Genomic DNA, 17142 nt, shown 5'->3' on the forward strand with positions numbered 1-17142 from the left:
GACTACGCCTCTCTTTATACAGCCCAGCATCCTTCTGGCAGCAGCCACTGCCTTGTCATACTGTTTTTTCACCTTTAGATCTTCGGACAAATCATCTGTTTCCATTCTTTCCTATGGGGAAATTCGTTTTGATATACGAGTGCTTTGGATTACAAGAATGCTTCCGGAACTAATTATGCTCGCAAACCAAAGTTTTACTGTAATTGACACGAAAGACAATGGTCAAAATCTTGAAGCGAGTTCTGTAAATCACAGGCAGCCAATGCTCAGACACACAGAAGTGGAATGACAGGATCAAAGTTACTCTTATTAAAACGTAACCGAATAGAGGTGCTTGGTCCCCTCCCACAGGTTATGTTCCTTTGACGGCGTAGCCTCTCAGTTCCGGAAAAATTGCAATGCCAAGTGGTTTCATTAAATCCATCCCAGAAAAAGGATGCTGCTCCAGACAGCATATAACGGATGCTACTAACAAGCTGCTAATTTGACCATCACTGACAGAGAGATTTAAAGTTTCCCTCTCAAGAACTGCAAATTTCATGGATCAAAGTGCCAGTCTGTTGATATGCGATACCTGTCTTCATACCATGCATCTAGGGCAGGGGTAGGCAATTCCGGTCCGCGAAAGCCGGAGCCAGGTCAGGTTTTCAGGATATCCACCATGAATATGTATGAGATGGATTTGCACGCACTGCCTCCTTGAGATGCAAATCTATCTCATGCATATTTATTGTGGATATCCTGAAAACCTGACCTGGCTCCGGCTCTCGAGGACCGGAATTGCCTACCCCTGATCTAGGGGAAAGTGTATGTCATTTTTAAATCAATAGCATATGATCTGAGCTATTATAAACCATTTGTTTAAAAACCAGAAATGCTGCAGTAAGCAGAGCGCAGCACTGCCTTTCATCTTGTTATCAAAATGGGATTGGAAAGCCTTTTTTTTTTTTTTGGAACTGTCTTTCCCCCATAGTTTTAATTTTCACATCTCAGCAATCATTCCGCATAAGCAGCTGTGTTTTATATCCTACGCCGGGCATTCGGTACTGAGCTAAGATCAAAATGTTTCTTCCTCCATCTGTCATGCTGGAAGGTACACTTGATTTAAAAAAAAAAATAAAAAAAAGAAGTCAAGAAAAAAAGGACAAAATAATGATCAGATTAATCTAGCTTTCCAAATGTCATTAACCTCAAAATAGGGGAGATTCACAGAAGCCTCTTTTGAATTGAAATCAAAGCGATGCAGAGCAGACATAGGAAAGTAATTTGCAGTGTGTTCTGCAACCCAGTATCAATTTCAAAATAACAATTTGATACAAAGAATGCCTTTTTTCACAGTGCATTTCATGGAGTGAATAATTAAACATACTGCCTCCCCATGCAATAATGCTTATGAAACTTGGCTTGCAGCAAATCACACCCAGTATAAATTATGAATTAAGCAAAGCATGCTAGCCACAGATACTGGATAAAGCGCCAGGACAACTGTCACGCTTCTGAGTCATTAACAAGTGACAATCAGTTTTGGGGCAGCCTGAAAGGCTACTGAAGGCTTCCCCAAAACGGCCACTTTTCTATCATATAAGGGCTTTTATATTTTTGCTGAACCATAAATTAATTCAAGATGAATTACGTTCATTTCATTTTGCAGTTATGCTCATACGTTTGCGTACACACCTGGCAGAATTTTTCCAAGATTTGTACTCTTTGCGGGCAATAGGAGTGATCAGACAAAACACATTTCTTTTATGTTTTATGAGTTTCAAATTAAACCAGTATGCATCACAGAATAGGTTATCATCAAGCAAACTGTAGCAATAAAGGAAATAATATAGTAACCCTATTCAAAAGTTATAGAAACATGATGGCAGATAAAGGCCAAATGGCCAATCCAGTCTGTCTATCCACAGCATCCACCATCTGCTCCTCTCCCTATTGGCTAAGGCTCCTTACAACTGCATTGTGAGGTCATAAAACTTTAGTAGCATAGCAACATAGAAACATGATGGCAGATAAAGGCCAAATGGCCCATCCACAGCATCCACCATGTCCTCTTCTCCCTATTGGCTAAAGCTCTTTACAACTGCATTATGATGTCATAGAACTTTAGTAACATAGCAACATAGCAGCATGATGGAAGATAAAGGCCAAATGGCCCATCTAATCTGCCCATCCGCAGTAACCATTATTTCTTTCTTTCTCCGAGAGGCTCTATTGATCCCCCAAATCCAATCGGCAGGAGGTATGCCCACTCTCTCCTGCAGTCAGGTCCCATCAATCCCTCAAACCCCCCACCCCCACATCCCCAGACAACCCGACAGCCTACCCTAACACCCCTTGACATCTCTTGACAACATAATAGCCCATCCCCCCCCCCCAACACCTGATCAGCTGAGCCTGCAGTGGCATCAATTTTTAGGCTGAAATATAGGCAAGCATTTTGCAGACTAGTCTTCAGGTGTCTGTGGAGACACGTCATGCAAACTCGATCAAGGCCACTTCCAGGTGAAACCACGCCCAGCCTTAAGCGAGCTTAAGTGTTCCTATGCATCACCCTAGAACATCAATAAACATCTACAGTGTTAACATGCATCCTGATTGGTTGCCAGACAGCAGTAGGACACCTATCACCACCTACAATCAGGACACCCATTTGCAGAATCAGCCCCTAAGTGAACATAAGAACATAATAATTGCCACTGCTGGGTCAGACCAGTGGTCCATTGTGCCCAACAGTCCACTCACGTGGCGGCCCTTTGGTCAAAGACCAGTGCCCTAACTGAGCCTAGCCCTACCTGTGTACATTCTGGTTCAGCAGGAACTTGTCTAACTTTGTCTTGAATCCCTGGAGGGTGTTTTCCCCTATGACAAACTCTGGAAGAGTGTTCCAGTTTTCTACTACTCTCTGGGTGAAGAAGAACTTCCTTACGTTTGTACGGAATCTATCCCCTTTCAATTTTAGTAAGTGCCCTCTCGTTCTCCCTACCTTGGAGATGGTGAACAACCTGTCTTTATCTACTAAGTCTATTCCCTTAATTATCAGATGGAATTTTTCCTGGATTTATTTAGGTCGATTTAACTGAGACTAGCCCTACATGCGTACATTCTGGTTCAGCAGGAACTTGTCTAACTTTGTCTTGAATCCCTGGAAGGCGTTTTCCCCTATAACAGCCTCTGGAAGAGCGTTCCAGTTTTCTACCACTCTCTGGGTGAAGAAGAACTTCCTTACATTCGTACGGAATCTATCCCCATGAGCTATGTGAATAGCGAGGGACCCTTTACGGCCATGAAAATAAGTGTTGGTAAGGGCTCCCACTCTAATGGGAAATTAGCATGGTCAATTAGTTGAGAATATTGAAAATGCTGCCATTTCATAGCCATGCAGAAAGTGGCCTCAGTACGCAGGGATTCCACACCCTAATAATACCTCAAGCCAATTTTTAGCTCAGCTTAGTAAAAGGGCCCTTTAGATTGTAGGAATGCCTGAATGCAACTATTCTAGACCAGGGGTGTCAAAGTCCATCGTCGAGGGCCGCAATCCAGTCGGGTTTTCAGGATTTCCCCAATGAATATGCATGAGAGCTATTAGCATAGAATGAAAACAGTGCATGCATATTCATTGGGGAAATCCTTAAAATTTGACTGGATTGTGGCCCTCAAGGAGGGATTTTGAGACCCCTGATTAGATTATCAAAACGATTTCCATGATTGTCTGAAAGATAAAGTAACAAAAATGATATGAAGTTTTCTATTGTTGAGTTTAATTTTTGAGAAGAGAATACAGCATGCCACCTCAGTCTAACCTTAAAATTCAGATCCTTCCCCTTAAAGTCTGGTTTTCCTTCATTTTCATTACATTGGGCAAAACCTTCCACACAGAGGCCTACGAGCAAAACTCACAACGGCAATTTGCAGCAAAAAGCCATTTGACATCCCCATGTCAATTAGGGGGTCTTTTACTAAGGGCTCCTTTTATCAAGGTGTGGCAAGCGGTTAACGCATGGAATACCGCGCGTTCAACCTCCTGCCTCGCTAGTCGCTAACACCCCCATTGACGAGGCGTTAGTTTTTTGGCTTGCCGCGGGGGTTAGCGCCTGATGAAATGTCCGACGCGCTAACCCCCGTAGCGCACCTTGATAAAAGGAGCCCCAAGGCGCGCTAGCCAATTTAGCGCGTGCTAAATCGGCTAGCATGCGTTAAATCAGCTGGCGCGCCTTGTAAAAGACATCTAGCTAGACGACTAGAAAGAACTTGGAAAAAAACAGGAGAACTAGCCGACCGTAACAACTGGAGAACTAACATAAAAATCTACAAACAAATGTTAAAAGACAAACGTAAAGCATTCTACTCCACTAAAATCAACTCATCTTGTAATGGTTCACAAGGAATCAATACAAAAGAGCTATTCAACCTGATCACAAATTTATTTGACACCACTCGCTACACCTCACCCACACACATTAAACTACCCTCTGCAAATGACTTAGCTCTGTACTTTGATTCTAAAATTAAGAACCTTAGAATCCATTGTTCAATAAACGACTCTTGTGATCATCAAATAGCGAACACCCAAGGAAATGATATACCGGCAAACATGATCTGGAGCTCCTTTCAAGATTTAGAGTGGAATGATTATATCAGATTATATAACAAATACTCTAGATCCTATTGCGTTCTGGACTCATGCCCCCCAGAAATTATGAAAAGCAGCACCTTTAGAATTTAAATTATCACTGATGCAATACTTGGCTTACAACCTAAACAATGGGAAGTTCCTCTCTAATAATGGTCACATTATTATAACCCCAATTCTAAAAAATCGTAAGGTATCCTCAGCCCTAATATCCAACTATAGACCGGTAGCTTCCATTCCGTTTATTATAAAAATTATGGAGGGATTGGTTCACACCCAACTGATGGGTTATCTTGATCAATTCTCTCTCCTCCATGAAACTCAATCTGGTTTTAGGCCATTATTCAGTACGGAGACAGTAATTGCGGCTATCTTAGACAATTTGCACCTACTGTTTAGTAAAGGCCTTAATGCCCTGATAATGCAATTCGATATGAGTTCTGCCTTTGATCTAGTGGACCACATGAAACTGCTGCAATGCCTAGATGCCATTGGTATCCGGGATAAGGTGCTGAACTGGTTCCGTGGCTTCCTTATATCCCGCACCTATCAGGTTCGTTTTAATTATGAGCTTTCCGACACCTGGAGCAATCCATTTGGTGTGCCCCAAGGCTCTCCACTATCCCCATTGCTCTTCAACGTCTACATGTCCTCCCTGGGCACGAAGCTAACCCAGCTGGGGATAAAACTATTTAGTTATGCAGATGATTTTACGATTATCATCCCATTCACCAATTCTGTCTCCGAAACTATTCCCAAAGCTTCAGAAGCTATAAACATGATGGAACAATGGATGACAAACTTTAGGCTCCAACTTAATTCAGATAAAACGACTTTTCATTGCTTCACCACATCCACTTGACATTAAATCACCCCTCTGTATCAATAACCTTAGTTACCCTATCCAGCCCTCCATAAAGATACTAGGTGTAACTCTGGATCAATGCCTAACCATGAAAGACCAAGTAGATTCCTTAATCAGAAAGGGATTTTTCACTCTCTGGAAACTCAGATCCCTTAAAGCTTATTTTGTTACATCGGTTTTTAGAATCCTAGTCCAATCCCTCGTACTAAGCCTGCTTGACTACTGTAACATCGCCTATTTGGCAATTTCCCAAAAAAATATGCGACGCCTACAACTGTTGCAGAATGCGGCAGTCAGACTAATCTTTGGACTAAAAAAATTTGACCACGTGACACCCTACTACCGGCAGCTACATTGGCTGCCGATGAAGGCACGCGTAAAGTTCAAATTTGCCTGTTTCTGCTCTAAAGCATTACACGGACTTGCCCCCAAATACATTACTGACCTTTTCTCCTTCTCAACCAACAGACACAAGAGAAGTTCACATTCCAACTTCGTTTCCCCCCCAGTGAGAGGTTGCAAACTGGAAAAACACCATGAATTCCTTCTCTCACACCAAGCAGCATCATGGGGTAAAGACCTAGAACAATTACTTTCGCCCTCTACTTATGAGGAATTTAGGAAACGTCTAAAAACACACCTGTTCCTAAAACATCTTGACAACTGATCCACTTATCTCTTTCCTCTCAATAGCGACCTACTGTCCTTTTGATCACTTTTCTCCTCAACAATGAATTTCCTGTCTAATTACTTCTCTTTCTTCTTCCCCTCTTGAAGTCAGTCAATTTGTACCTTTGCTTAATCTTTTGTAAACCGCATAGAACTTCACGGTATTGCGGTATATAAGCTGTTATTATTATTATTATTATTATCTTTAGTTACTAGTTTGATGAAATGAGTCAAGAATTCACCAATGGGATGACCGACTTATTGGAACTATAAAGGGCTTTAGTAAAAATACGGAACATTTGTTCTGAATTTAGCTGCAAATTAAACCCCAAACAGATACACCCGTTCAGGAAAGAGACGTATGAGCTGCTTGAAAAGGAAGGGCACGGAGACTATGTCTTGCTAAGTACTGCACTCTTATCGGCAATCTGAAATCAAAGGAAACAAAATTAAATATGCTCTCGCATTAAAGCATTGGAGGAGAACTCGGCTAATACCAGATAATGAACTGTGGGAGGGAGGGAATTGGGGGCGCATATTTTCTGGTCGATTATACGTGACTAATGCCATTTGTTATTCTTTGCATGTGTGTTTGAAATGAAATCAAATGTTACTGTTGCGTCGCGGAAGAAAAGAGATCGGTATTCGAAAGACTGCTACATTAACCCTTCACATCCCAAACCACAAACCCTCGTATCAGGAAAGAAATCCAAAGCTCAATATGGGGAAGAACTAACCTGCATGACACTCTCCGCCTTGTAAGCTACATGCCGAAGAGGGAGCCCCACCTATGTTCTGTCCAAGCTCCGCCCCCTACATGTGTCTCTCATTTATACGTTGAGCCACTTAACTGTGCTCTTACATGCTAACCCCCTCTTTTACTAAGGTGCGCTAACCGATTAGCGCACGCTAAACGCTGTAGGGTCCATAGACTAACCTGCATGCGTTAGCGTTTAGCGCGCGCTAATCGGTTTGCGCACCTTAGTAAAAAAAAGGGCCTAACTCTTAGATACAGTGGCATAGCGAGAGTGTGTGGCACCCTTCCCCTGCTTCTTCCCAACCCCCCCCCCCCCACTGCGCGCAACCCCTTCCCTTCCCCTGTAAGTCTATCATTTTTCTGGCGCGAGAGGCATCACAAACTTGCTGCCCGCATCATGTCTTCTCGTAGAATTCTATGAATTTTGGAGCATTTAGTGTTCCGGGCCGCGGTATAAACATCTACCGTGGCTTAGTAAAAACCGGGTGGGGGTGTGTGCGTGAATTAATGCTAATGTAGTTTAATCGGGATGTTTGTTTTTCTTGTGTATGTTAGCTAGGGTATGATCGTATTTTTATTATAAGTACTAGTTTTTTTAGCCCGTTACATTAACGAGTGCTAGAATAGATGTGTAGACTTAGGCATTTCTTTCTTTCTTTCTTTCTGTCTCTCTCCCTGCCCCCTTTTTTTCTTTCTTTCTGTCTCTTTCCCTGGCCCCCTGTCTGTCTTACTTTCTGTCGCTCTCCCTTCCCCCTGTCTGTCTCCCGCCGCCGAGCTGTCTTTCCTTCTCTGACGACGGGGACCGCCAGGGCCTGGGTGTGGCGGGGAAAGGGGGTATTGCCTGGCCGGGGCCAGCCGAATCCCGGGCCTGCTCTCCTTCCCCTAAGTGCCAGCCCCTCACTCCGCGCCATCTAGCGCATGTGCACTCGTGCCGCCACATCCCGACAGATCAGGGATCACGCGGCGCGAGTGTGCATGCACGCTTAGCGTTTTATTATTATAGATAGTCAGACTGTTCTTTCATTTTATGGACTTCTTTTCATCTTTTTAATTATGCAAGTTTGACTTGTAAACTGCTTTGCTCTCATAAGTAGTATGTCAAGTTTAAAATAAACATAAATGTTTGTTTCTTTGTCATTAGCTCAGATTAGTTCATTGACCTCTTAGCTTGATGTAAGTCTTAAAAGAAATTACGAGTGAAATATGTTATACATGGTACAAGTGATTCATGTTTGTTCTCCTTAACATGCAACAAAAATATAATTTAGCTTAAGTGCGCTGCTTTTTTTGTTCAAATAATATTGTTTACTAAGTCACAAAACAATCAACCTGTCATAGCATAAAAGCCTCTGCAATCTGCTTTTCCCCACTGGGACATTTGAAATATTCCATCCTGCCGATGGGCTACCTGCGGTATCTTTGCTATTTATCATCTTTACACCAGCTTAGACATAGTGCAAACGTTTTCGGCAAGTGGTGTTGGAAAGGGAGGCATCTGATTCCAAAATTTAGTTTTCAGAACAGCATCTCATTCGAGCTTTGCATATAAAGTGATGCATGAATCAAGTCAATTAAGTGAAACATCTTACCTAGTCATTACCAGATACATTAGTGAAAGCGCAGCAACGTGGAAACGAAGGTTTACAAATGAAATATTGTCGGATACTCTGACGCATTTCTTCGCTGACACGTTTAGTAGACGATTACAGAGGGGCGCTGAAAAGTTTTCAGCCCAAGCAACCAACTTCCTAAATTCTGAGAGTTATTTTGCCACTTTAGCCGAAAAGAGCGTCATTTTACTTCATTAAGTGCCAAATTGCAGAAACAAAATTCTATGTTTTTTTTACATTGTTTCAGATCTTTGATTGAACCATATCCGTCATTCTTTTCCTGCTTGGGCTGAAAACTTTTCAGCACCCCCTCGAATATTTATATGTGCTTATTTTTTTTGCATTTATTGACTGATCTCAGGGTGGAGAATATTGGTAATATTGCAATAAATTCACAGATAATAAGCATTGACATTGGGGGTGAAGGTCATTGGTTTTATAAAAGGGCATCTAAGCTGGGAAGAGAAACGGGTACCATTGTTTTATATCTGCAGCCTATGTGCCTTTGTGCTTTTATAAAATTATTTTCAGACAGAAGTAACTTTGAACATGGGTGTGCCAATAGAAAATCAGTGCTGATCAGCCCTGGATTAACCATTAAGCAAAATAAATAGTGCTTATTGCTCCAAGAGAAGGGGGTACCACTAAGTTTTCCCCCCCCCCCCCCCCCTATGGCTTCAGTATCATGCCCTTAACTCTTTCACTATTATCTGTCATACCTATTACCAACATAAATTTCAGTGGTTTTCTAATCATTATTTCCTAAGCAACAGCAGCAGATGAATCCAGAGACTAGTGGGATAGCACACATCTACCAGCAGGTGCAGATAGAGAAACTGATTAACAGATGGTCCTATTGGCTGGCATGCCTCCTGTATCTTCAGTATGCTCTATCTCCAGCAGGCGGACGGTCACTATTCAACTAGCTCCTGGATTCTGGCAGTGACTGGTCAATTCTTTTTTTTCCTGTTGAGAGGTCTCTTCAGGGAGACTGGGGTGTCTGGCTGAGTGGTGCCAGCTATAGGAGTTACACCTGCCCCCCCCCCCCCGGACCCTGCTCCACCTTCCCCTCCGGTGGATTGAGGGGTATTGTTGGTTCTCACAGTTTTCTTCTTTCCTAGTTTTTTTTTTAAAAAAAGACCAACGTGCTGTAGCTGAACTGTACTTTGCTACAACTACCAGGTTTTTTTTCTGCTTCAGCTCGGGTGAGAGAAATTTTTTTTATAGTAGTAAATTTGGTTTTACTTTTTTGTTGTTCTGGCCGGTGGTTTGTGAGTGCTGCGTGCATTCTCTATCTATCTATTTGGCTCATAATCAAAAAAACATTGACATCCAAAAAGCATCCTAAATCAGCACTTGGAAATCCTAATCACCAGGATATCCAAGTGCCGATCGAAACCGTCTCTCTGTATGTCAAGTGAGGTGTTCCAGCCTCTGTGTATCCAAAGCATAAGACGGGAGGGGTGGAGACATGTTTTGCTGGGCGGTGTCAAGAGCAAGTTCAACATGGACGTCTTGCAGAGATAATCAAACATTTTGCAAGACATCCTGGACGAAACTTAGACGTTTGGAACTAGACCTGTTTTAGAAGGGTGTAAGTACCACAAAGGTGCCCGAACTGATCATATGACAACTGCATTCATTAAGGTAAGACACCCCCCACACCCCCACACACACTCCTCCCAGTGCTCAGTAACCCCTTCCACCACATAAAAATGACATCAGCATGGGGGGAAGCCTAGTAGGTGTCTTAAGTAGCCTGGTGGGAGGGTTAGTAAAGTATAAGACAGGAGAGTCAAATCCACCACATGGTTCCAGTATTTACTTCAGAGTTTTTGCATGGCATCATTGATGTAGCCATCTATGATTCAGCAATCATGATTTGAATGTACGTTCCATTGCGGACCAACTCATTCATATCTACTTTGTGACTTCTAAGACTCCTGAGGCAGGTCTTTCTGGCTGAAACATGTACATGTCGACTCATTGAGTTGTTGGATGAAATAAAGGACATTTTTATCATACATTTGAGTCCACCAGTCTGTATAGGACAATTCCACTTCTTGTCTCACGGGAGAATTAGTGAACCATAGAGAGGAGGACCCAGGCCCATAAGCCACTCTAACTACTACGTTTATGGTAGAATGTGTGAGCCCAGAAGGAGGAAGTGACGTCATCGCCGCGGATGGAAGCTTAATCAGTAAGCTCCGTTCGGGCCCGGTGATCTAACTTTTAAAAGCAGTGCAAACGGCGCATTTTCTGGCATCCCGGGTGGTGGTGAGGTGGGGGAAGACTCAGGGAACCCCATGGCAACGCGCAAGAAAATTCCCGGCGACAAACCCGGCCAGCGCACGCTGGAACAGGCACTGGGTCGGGTGGCACGTGGTGGAGCGGGCCCGGAAACCAGCAGTGGGGAAGCGGCGCGCTTGAGTGGTGCTATCGCGGCGGTCGCCGACATGCTGGTTGAGCCCGTGCAGGTGGAGGTCCCGCCGGAACCGCTTACTAAAGCGGATATGCAGCGCTGGATAACGGAGGTAAAATCAGAAATTTCGGCTGTGGCGGTGCAGGTCCGGGAAGCGGTGCAAGAGCTGCGCATTGATTTGGTAGAGGTGGGCACCAGGGTTGAGGTGGTGGAGATGCGGTTGGACGGCTGCGAGGAGAAAGTGACTGAGGTGCAAAGATCCTTGGAAACTGCCTCTGCTGACTATCAAATCCTCCTGGACAAAGTTGAGGATCTGGAGAACCGCACCCGGCGTAATAATTTGAGGGTGCGGGGCCTACCGGACTTGCCAGAGTTTAAAGACGTGCGTGCTACCACCATTAAGCTGCTCAGGTGGCTTTTACAAGATGATACCCTGGAGCTGGGACTGGGGCGGGCACATCGAGCCCTGGGTCCTAGGACCTCTGATCAACCTAAGGATATCGTCCTTTGCCTCCTGAGCTTCACCCTTAAAGAGCAGATCTTCCGCAGAGCCCGGGAGATGGGCACAGTTACCTGGGAAGGCCATAGGTTGGAGTTTTATCAGGACTTGGCAGCGGGCACGCTCCAGAAACGTAGGGCGTTCAGAGAAGTGACTAAAGCATTGCAACGTAGTAATTTGCGCTACCGCTGGACTTACCCTTTTGGGGTGGTGATCACCATAAATGGAGTCCATACAAAAGTTACTACAGTACGGGAGGCTCGTGGTCTGCTGCAACAAGCGGGTACTGAACTTCCGGAGGAGGTTGCTCCTGCTGGGGGAGCGGTATCTCCCAGGGCGGCGCCTCCCACCCCCTCCCGATGGCAACGAGTGGAGAGGGGATCTCGGGGCGGGAGGGGCGGCCGAGGAGGTGGACCCCCACCGCCCCCCCTTTTGGTTTCTGCCTCTACATCCAGTGCCCCCCCCTGAGGGATACCAGACGGTGTTTGTGTGTGTGAACCCCTCCTTGGAGCTGGGTGTCTGGACATGAGTAGTGGACTGGTTGTGAGCGGGGGTAGTCCGTGGACTGGCTCTAGGGGGGGGTGGGAAGGGGGAAGATGGAGTGATGTATCGAGCTCCCGGTGCAGGTGATCGAGGCAAACAGCGTGCAAGAATATAAGAGCAAATGGGATGCCCGTGTGGGATCCCTTAGAAGGTTAAGACAAGGGAACCTGTCACCAGGAGTGGGATCCCTAGGTTAGTAGACTTGGGGGTGGGTCAGTAGAGTGGGCAGACCTGATGGGCTATGGCCCTTATCTGCCGTCATCTTCTATGTTTCTATGTTTCTAAGATCCCCTAGCATAGTAAGGGCGGGGGGGGGGGTGGTACGGTACATCCATTATGGATAAGTGGAAAGTGATGCATGCAAATATTCCTCTCCTCACCAAACTGCTCGAGTCTATCATATCTACCCAGCTCTCTTCCTACTTAGAAAGATTCTCCATCCTCTTACCTTACCAATATGGCTTCAGACCCAACTTCTGCACTGAATCCCTTTTGGCCTCTCTAATCTCTAAGGTTCAGCAACTGCATTCTCGTAACAAGTTTGCTGTCCTTCTACAATTCGACCTCTCCGCAGCTTTTGATGTTGTCCACCACGACATTCTAATTTTCCAACTCTCCGAGATAGGCATTAGCTCCATAGTTCTTGATTGGTTCTCCAAATTCTTGCGCTCCCGTTCTTACATGGTTAACTTGAGCGGCACCTCATCCTCCCCCTGGACCCCGACTTGTGGTGTCCCACAAGGCTCACCCCTCTCCCCAATCCTCTTTAAAATTTACATGTCCTCCCTGAAACTACTCCAACTATCCCCCCTTGAAACTCTTTACACTTACGCTGATGACATCCTCGTCCTCCTTGAGACCGACTCGAACCTCACTAACCTCTCCACGAACATATCCTCATGCATAAAGAACCTCCAATCCTGGGCATTCACAATGCATATGAAACTAAACGAGTCCAAAACAAAACTCCTTTGGCTCGGCCAAAAATTAGACCATCTACCTTCCTCCATCCCATTGTCCACCGGCCCCCCATTACAGCTCGAGTTCTCAAGCAAAGTTCTGGGTGTCACCTTAGACTCTTCTCTATCCTTCAACGAACATCTCCAATCCCTGGTGAAGAAATGCTTCTTAAGCCTTCACATGCTAAGGAAAGTCAGACCCTATTTTCACCAAAAACACTTTGCAGTCCTAGTACAATCCATCATCCTCTCCAGATTGGATTGTTGCAATTCTATCTACTTCAGCCTAACCAAGAAAAGCCTCCACAGACTTCAGCGGATTCAGAACGCCGCAGCTAAGCTTGTTTTTGCGAAAAGCAAATTTGATCACGTCTCACCACTCCTGTCTAAGCTCCATTGGCTCCCAGTAATCCCCAGGATCCACTTCAAATGTGCGTGTCTGGCCTACAAGATCCTACATGGCATCCTTCCTGCCGTTATCCCTCTATCCTGGAACTCCCCAACCCCTACTTCCTCCAGATCCTCCCAAATTTTTAAACTATCCTTCCCTTCCATAAAAGGTATTTCCCATGTAGGCAAACTTGGGTCATCCCTCCCCTTTAGAATCACTGAGATCTGGAATAACCTCACCTCCCCTCTCCGAACCTCAAGCTCCCTCCAACTCTTCCGCAAACACCTAAAAACCTGGCTATTCTCAAAACTGTAACACTTCCCCCCTCTTAGGCCTCTCACCTTCCCCCTTTACACCTAACTCTTTAATCTCTCCACTGTAGTTCCTCTCTCATCTTTCTTCCTGTAAACCGTGCCGAGCTCCGCATTCGTGGAGATGGTGCGGTATATAAACCCAAGGTTTAGTTTAGTTTAGTTTAGTTGGGAACAAAAATGTGGATAAGTGCAAAGTGATGCATGTTGGGAACAAAAATCTCATGCACGAATACAGGATGTCTGGGGCGGTACTTGGAGAGACCTCCCAGGAAAGGGACTTGGGAGTTCTGATCGACAAGTCCATGAAGCCATCTGCACAATATGCTACGGTGGCAAAAAGGGTGAACAGAATGCTAGGAATGATCAAGAAGGGGATCACGAACAGATCCTAGAAGGTTATCATGCCACTGTACCGGGCCATGGTGCGCCCTCACCTGGAGTACTGCACTGGTCGCCGTACATGAAGAAGGACACAGTACTGCTCGAAAGGGTCCATAAAAGAGCGACTAAAATGGTTAAGAGGCTGGAGGAGTTGCTGTACTGCGAGAGATTAGAGAAACTGGGCCTCTTCTCCCTTGAGAAGTCTGCTATTGAAATTGCCGCTCTCCGTGATTTTTTTTCATGCAATAATGATATTCCTCCGCACTTACTGAGTCTTACCCTCTCTTTTACTAAGGTGCTTATGCTTTTTAGTGCGCGGTAAATATTAGCGTGCGCTAATCACACGCTAAACGCTAACGCGTGCATGTTATCCTATGGATGTATTAGCGGTTAGCACACGCGTTGATTTAGCACGCTATAACACTCAGCTAAGCAATGGAAGGACTGTGTTTAGGGCATCCTCTGGACATAATCTAACACTGATGCTGATACATTAGAGTAGCGATATAAAGTTCCATACAATAAACGGCACTACTCTGTATACTAAGAGGTTATCACATCCATTAAAGCACCACTAAATAGGAGTCTCTTGCTGATACTATAAGAATTATCACAGATTCAGATTCAATGGGCATGCAAATGAAGAATAATGAGATAATTAGCAATTCTCACAGTATCAACTAAACTGTAATAAGAAGTAAACACACCGTGATAGGCAATTTAGACTAAAAGCTTGACATCTGAAGGGTGGCGTTAGCTGAAGAAATGTATCAGGTATAAAGCCCACAATCGCGCAGGATATTGAGTGAACCATTACACTTTGCCTGCAACAGTAGAAGGAGAACGAGACAGACAGAGGTCATAATAGCAAAGCAGACAGGATTAGAGAGCAGAGGGAGTCGCCATTATAGAAGAGGCTAGGCCCAGAACTTTCAGCCTCACAACCATTCTCTTCATACTTCCTGAGAGTGAAGCAAACTAGAAGCAGAGCACTATTAAGACATATGCAAACTAGGCATGGGCCTAGGGAGCAAAAGTTTAGGAAAATTTCCTTATACGGAAATATGACTTCTAGTGGTATTCTCATATAGGGTTACCAGATTTTCTGTTTGGAAAATCCAGATCCATCCACCCAGCTCCATCTATCCACGCCCTCACAGGGATGGGAAAACAAGTTCCCGCGGGGACGGGGAAAAATGTGTCCCCGTTTCATTCTCTAACTCTAAAGAGGCCATGGTCATGTGGTGGGGGGAGGGGGGACTTTGGGTATCCTCTTAAAAATTCTCATCCATACTGAGAACAGAACAGCCCTATCACCTTCTCTAAAAGACATTTCAGTGTGTAGCAGTGTCCTCATACTACGTACGCCTTTGCAATATTTGAATACAGAACTTGCACTGCTGTGGGACTAGAGAACTTAATGTTCCCTCTCATACAGCTGCAAACATATTGGATTTATCCAACAAGGCATTCATAATGTAACAAACTACCCATAACAGTTCAGGGTGGGAGGATCATCTTCGTGGCTTATGACAGGGCTTTTTATTTGAAAAAAAAAAAAAAATACAATCTGTGAAGTGTCAAGCTGCTGTTGCTTTCTTCTGCTTATGCGGTGGCAGAAAAACTTTGAAGCAAACCCGAGACTTGCAAGTGATTTAAAAAAAAAAAAAAAAAAAAAAAACTATAAAAGATTTTGGAGAAGAGAGGATTTTATGCCCATGATTGAAGCAGGAGTTTGCCTGGTTCACCTAGGGCTCCTTTTACGAAGGTGCGTTAAGGCCTTAACGCGCGGAATGGCGTGCGCTAAAATGCCCCACGCACTTGCCGCTACCGCCTCCTCTTGAGCAGGCGGTAGTGTTTCGGCGAGCGTTGTGTACACTAAAACCACTAGCGCATTTTTGTAAAAGGAGCCCTTAGTGAAGCGTTTCACTGATTTTAGTGAAGTACTCCGAATCTGAGGTTTTTCCTATCCTAGTTAATAAAGTATAACATGGGTATTTTTTTTTTTGGAGGGGGGGGGTGTATCTACAGTCAAACCCTGGTTTGCGAGCATAATTCGTTCCAGAAGCATTCTTGTAATCCAAAGCACTCGTATATCAAAGCGAATTTCCCCATAGGAAATAATGGAAACCAGATGATTCGTTCCACAACCCAAAAACTTTAATACAAAATACTGTACGTACTTATATTGCAAGACCTCACTCGTTTAGAACAGTCACTACACTCCTGCAGTGTCAGAGAGAGAACCATTGGCTCAGTTGTGATGACGTGACGTGTGTATACTGTATGTACTCGTATTGCAAGACTATGCTTTTTTAGAACAGTCACTAAACTCCCGCAGCGTCAGAGAGAGAAGAACCATCGGCTCAGTTGTGATGATGTGACGTGTGTATACTGTATGTACTCGTATTGCAAGACTTTGTGTGTTTAGAACAGTCACTAAACTCCCGCAGCGCCAGAGAGAGAAGAACCATCGGCTCAGTTGTGATGATGTGACGCGTGTATACTGTATGTACTCGTATTGCAAGACTTTGTGTGTTTAGAACAGTCACTAAACTCCCGCAGCGCCAGAGAGAGAAGAACCATCGGCTCAGTTGTGATGATGTGACGCGTGTATACTGTATGTACTCGTATTGCAAGACTTCGCGTGTTTAGAACAGTCACTAAACTCCCGCAGCGTCAGAGAGAGAAGAACCATCGGCTCAGTTGTGATGATGTGACGCGTGTATACTGTATGTACTCGTATTGCAAGACTTCGCGTGTTTAGAACAGTCACTAAACTCCCGCAGCGTCAGAGAGAGAAGAACCATCGGCTCAGTTGTGATGATGTGACGCGTGTATACTGTATGTACTCGTATTGCAAGACTTTGCTTTTTTAGAACAGTCACTACACTCCCGCAGCGTCAGAGAGAGAAGAACCATCGGCTCAGTTGTGATGATGTGACGTGTGTATACTGTATGTACTCGTATTGCAAGACTTTGCGTGTTTAGAACAGTCACTAAACTCCCGCAGCGCCAGAGAGAGAAGAACCATCGGCTCAGTTGTGATGATGTGATGTGTGTATACTGTATGTACTCGTATTGCAAGACTTCGCGTGT

This window comes from Geotrypetes seraphini, chromosome 4 (assembly GCF_902459505.1).
Source record: "Geotrypetes seraphini chromosome 4, aGeoSer1.1, whole genome shotgun sequence".
NCBI lineage: Eukaryota > Metazoa > Chordata > Amphibia > Gymnophiona > Dermophiidae > Geotrypetes > Geotrypetes seraphini.